The 5,370-nt window shown below is 25.7% G+C and overlaps 1 long non-coding RNA gene across 1 annotated transcript; it reads left to right on the top strand.

The window, feature by feature from the left end:
- Positions 1-1,403: 1,403 nt before the first annotated feature.
- On the top strand, positions 1,404-2,537 carry LOC112723898 (uncharacterized). Its single transcript, XR_003163222.2, has 3 exons — positions 1,404-1,543; positions 1,703-1,753; positions 2,199-2,537. It is a non-coding gene; the product is annotated as an uncharacterized lncRNA (long non-coding RNA).
- Positions 2,538-5,370: the final 2,833 nt, after the last annotated feature.

Below are 5,370 nucleotides of genomic sequence, written 5' to 3'. Positions count from 1 at the left end.
GATTGGACTTATTTTGGTTTGAAGCAAACATTTTTTTTTTGAATTTGACTATGCAATTCTTAGCAAGAGATTTATTATGTTGATTTTGTTTTTCAGTTAATTTTGTTGTTTTTGCCACAAGTTTAGATTCAATAGATGAAAAATATTAAGATTTATGGTATTAAAAATATCTAAAAAAGCCAAAAAAATATATCTTTAAAATTTAACAAAAAAAAATCAGCATCTTTTAAAAGGAAAATCCAATTTTTTTTTTAAATTTGAATTGAAATTAGCGGCTGTTTTATTACCGCCGAAAACTATCCTAAATTAAAAGAAATACGTAATAACATTGTGACGGTTCATATCTGCCGGTAAAAATTAAGCGGGATCCTAATACTTGTATATCGCGGCGGTTTAAAATCGTCGCTAAATTAGTTATCGCTAAATACTGATTCAACGATACCAACAGTTGCTGAAAACCGCCGTAAAATCACTTCCTCGTGCCCATAACCAGAACGGTTCACTAAACCGCCAGTATTTAATTTTGCGACAATTTAAAACCGTCGCTAATTATGAAAAAAAACTGCCGCTATGTCCGGTGTCCTCTTATAATGTACTAGATGTTAATATTATAATAAGCTACTTCCCTCACCATGATCGTTAGATGATTTTAATAAAATTTTCTATGGGTAAATTATTAAAATTTTACTTGAAAGTTTATATGCTGAAAAATAATAATTAAAAATACGAATGACAAATAAATCCTTGAATAATTTAAAAATGTGATAAAATAATTAATAAATATTACTTTTTATAAGTGGTAAAAACCTTTTTGTATTTAGCAAACAATTTGTACATATGATACAAATTTTTATAGGGACATTTGAATAACTATTTAGAATATAAACACAAAAATTAAAACAAAATTTAAACTCTAATTTAAAAAAATAATAATTATTTTCAAGAACTATTAAAAATATTTAATTATTAAAAAATTCTTTTATATAAAAATTATTAAAATAAATTAATTTATTTGATATTTATAAAAAATGACTAAATAATAAGACTGAAAATAACAAAATTATCCTATTATTTTTTTTCTCCTCTTCATATTTTTTGCTCCCTATATTTTTCTTCTCCTTCATTCTCGTTATCATTGTGCTTCCTCTTCTTTTTTTGGCATCTTCTTCTTCTTCATCTCTATCCTCAGTTTCATCTTCTTATGCACCGATGCTTTTGCCATGCTTAGGTGGCTCTATTCTATCTTTGTCACTGTTGGACTCTTCTTCCACCGTGTCCATTGTTGATGCTATTACATTGAGTTAAATCGCCAGATCAAAACCCTTGTTGTAGCTGTAGGAATTGTTTTCTCTCTTGAGCTACACCTCTGGTGCCATTTTGCTACTGATCCTATCCGGTGATGTTTTGCGTCCATTGTCCTTTTCCTCTATTTTACTTATCTCTATGTTATGCAATTATGAGAATTTTATTGGAAGATTATATTTGATTGTGATTGTCTGATGATAGAATGATTACGATGAAGTTGGTTGAAACCTCTTAGAAGGTGGGTTAGAATTTTAGAATATTGTATTTGTTCTTTAATTTGTGATAATTGATGCTAATTAGAGTTAATTTGTGATCAATTAGCTCATACTCTTTTGTTTTGATTAAAGTTTTTAGTTCACAACCATACATGATGTATACGCTTCAATTTAATTTTCAGGCTCACGCCATATGGAGAAAGCTACATTCTCATTGCCACCAAACTTGAATGGTATCTTCTCTACCTTCAGGCCTCATGAATTGAATGATCATCACCATCACCTCATAAACACACATTTTTTAATTTTCAGGCTTTCTTCTCTCAGGCAATGTCCATTTTATTAATCTTCATTTCTTTCAAGTTCAACTAATCATCATAAAGCGACTTGAAAGAAGAAGAAACTAATAGTCATAAAGAAAAGTTTAGTTGCATCAATGGAGGCTCCGTGATTGCACAGTATGTACGATATAATGGGGAATGAAACTGTTTAGGTTTATTAGGAATAATGAAAGCTACCAAGTATAGATGCAATAATAATTGGTATTTGATCTTCCATGTTAGGATTTGTGGCTTGTTTTTTCTTTCTTGATTATGTTACTATTATCTCTTCCCATGATTCTGCAAAATTCTAACCCCCATAACTACAGCCTCTAATACTTCAAGTTGGTTTCATCAGCAGGTACACAATATAAGCTCTTTGGTAATTATGTGTTGAATCTGCTACTTGAATAAGTTGAAGATTACCAACATCATCTACTTGTATGAATCTGCTAAGCTTCCATCTTATCAAAGGTCTGTATGTCATTTGCAAACTTGTGAAAGCAAAGAGGAAGCTACAAGTAGAGAAGACGAAACCACACAGCCTCGTGATAACTCTAGCACTTTTTGCAATGTATTTGTACTTAAATGACATTTCTCATTTTTTACAATAATGTAATTGTACAACAAAGCGTAAGGGATAGTAATATAGAGGGGAGCCACTCAAATAAAGACATCTAAAACGTTTTTTTTTTAAGATGTTTTCTAATAATTAAAATTTAACACGTATAATTAATCAAACCGTGTTAATTTTTGTTAAAATTAAGCCAGTCAAATTAATTTGACCGAAAAATGGTGAACCAAATTTTGAACTAGTCTAAATTAATATTATTTTTTATAGAAAATAACTAAAATACTCCTATTATAAAAAATGACTAAAATACTCCTATTATATATATTAATTTTGAGAATCCTAAATTCTAATACTTTTTTTTCTCTGCCGTCATATGGTTAGGATTTAAAATTTTTAAAATTATATATATATATATATATATATATATATATATATATATATATAATAGGGCTATTTTAGTTATTTTTTATAATAGAGATCTTTTATAAAAAAAAATATTAATTTAGACCGGTTCAAAATTAATTTATTAGTTTTTTGGCTAAACTAATTTATTCTGTCTAATTTTAATAAAAATAACACAATTTAATCAGTTATATGTGTTAAATTTTAATTATTAAAAAATATCTCTAAAAAAAGATATTTTTGACATCTTTATATAAATAGGTCCCACTATAAAAATATTAGAGTTGTCTAATTTCTGCTAAGGCACAATTATTCATTGGATTTTTTACTTATAATAAAATTATATCAATTAAAAATTTTGTAGAAAGTATTTTTTTTCTGAGATCAGATTCGTTTGTTTTGATTTATTATTTTAGTTTTGAATTACACAATTTTAATTTAAAATTATAGAAATTGCGCAGAATTATAGAATTTTATTAACTAAGAGTAAAATTATAGAATTTGGTACAAAAATGCACAATTAACTATGTGTAGAATTACAGAATATTATTGTAGGATCACAAAATTAATGCAAAATTGTAGAATTTAATTTATTAAACACAGAAATAAATGAAAAAATCACTTAAAAATATATCTGTCTCTTTAAAAAGAGATTTGATTTTTCTCTCTAAATATTATAAGAATTAATTTTTTTAATATTTTTTGTATTAACAATCTTTTTAAATAATTAAATCTTGTTAAGGATCTTTTATAATAATTTTCCTATTTTTTTATTTGTCAAAACAATTTGTTCATTTACAATAATTTTTTTTAAAAAAATTACTTGGCATAAAAATTATCAAAATTTAAGGATGAAAATGTCTTATTTCTTTAATAATGTCTGAAAAAAATTGCATCAAAATTTGATTTTTAAAATTTTTTAAAAATATATATTTGATATATAGTTATTTTTGTCATATTTTAAATTTTTTTAGATATTAATTTGTAGTTTGTATTTTTTGAAGTTATTTTTGTTAGTAATATAAAATTTTTAGCACTATTTTAGTAGTTTATCTTTTTTTCTGTAAGTAACTTGAACGTAGAATAGCATTAGAAGCTTTAGGGAGATAAAAAAGAAGTCAAGTATTTGTTAAAGAAATTTGTTTTAGTATAATTTATTTTAATTAATTTTAGGAAGCAAAATATTAATCATTACTCTTTTGGCTAGTATAATAAACCTTTTGGGTGGTAATTTTGTTAATCATGGTATGATATATGAAAAATTAGTAATTTTTAAGAATAATTTTATTAATTACATTAATATGATTTAGGTTAATTTTATTGATTATAGTAAAATTTTAAGGGAAGTTAATAAATTTTTAGAGCAATTTTATTAATTATAAAAAATATTGTGGAAAGTTAGTATTTTTTATTAACTTTATTAATTTTAGTAAAATCTTAAGGGAAATTAGTAATTTTTTTAGATTAATTTTATTGATTACAATAAGATGTTATCGAAAATCAGTAACTTTTTTTTAAGAGTGAGTTTATTAACTATAGTAAGATCTTAAGGGGAATTAGTAATTTTTTTTAGATTAATTTTGTTAATTATAGTAAAATGTTATTGGGAATTAGTAATTTTTTTAGAGTAAGCTTATTAACTATAATTAATTATAGTAAGAGCATATAAAAGATATTAATTTTTTATGTTAATTTTATTATCCATAGTATAAGATGTTAAGCAAAACTAGTTGAAGGTTATATAAAGCTTAGAGAAGGGGGTTAAATCTATGGTCTTCTTTTACTTTAATAAATTTAGTCTTTAATTACAAATTTTTACTTTGAATCTGTTTAAATTGTGTAGCGAAAATTTTACGAGACAATTTCGTTTTGTCTCATAAATATAAAAAAATATAACTCAGAGAAAGAGAAGAGAAATAATACAAGCATGTATCCTGGTTCAGTTGTCTTGTACAATACAACCTACATCCAGTCTCCACCACAATAGTAGTGAAATTTTCACTATAGTTAAAGTATTACATACACCAATTTCTTAGGATTCACCCAATCATTTCTCTCTCAAGTTCTCAACTAATTTAACTTGGTTATGCTAATACCTAACTCTTCACTTAAGTGCTAACCCAACTTAGAAAGGGGCACTTCACAGGTACAAGACACAAGACACATGAAACAATCTAAAGAAATCTCAAATCACTCTAGACTTTTCTCTCAAGTGTTTCACTCAGCCTTTTATCACTCATAGGCTTTTTCTTGAATTCTCTCTTTCAGCCTTTTACCTCTCAAGAAATTACAGAAAGATATACATTGAAAATAAAATACAAATTGTAAAGCATGAAGGAGATTGATGCTTCAACAGCCTCTGTTGCTATAAGTTGAACATAACTCAGCTGACTCTAATTGTGTTCTTCATCTTGGTGGAATACTTCTTTGACTTAGAAAACTCTGTCCAAGATTAATGAACTCTTCACAGAAAAATTCTTCAGAACAATACTCAAAATCTGGTTTTCTCTCCTTACTTTTTCAACCATAAAATTTTTCTTTTTATACCTTGTGC

Source organism: Arachis hypogaea, chromosome 11 (genome assembly GCF_003086295.3).
Source record: "Arachis hypogaea cultivar Tifrunner chromosome 11, arahy.Tifrunner.gnm2.J5K5, whole genome shotgun sequence".
NCBI classification, from domain to species: domain Eukaryota; kingdom Viridiplantae; phylum Streptophyta; class Magnoliopsida; order Fabales; family Fabaceae; genus Arachis; species Arachis hypogaea.
The sequence above is the reverse complement of the archived record's forward strand: the minus strand, read 5'-3'. Positions and strand labels throughout refer to the sequence as shown.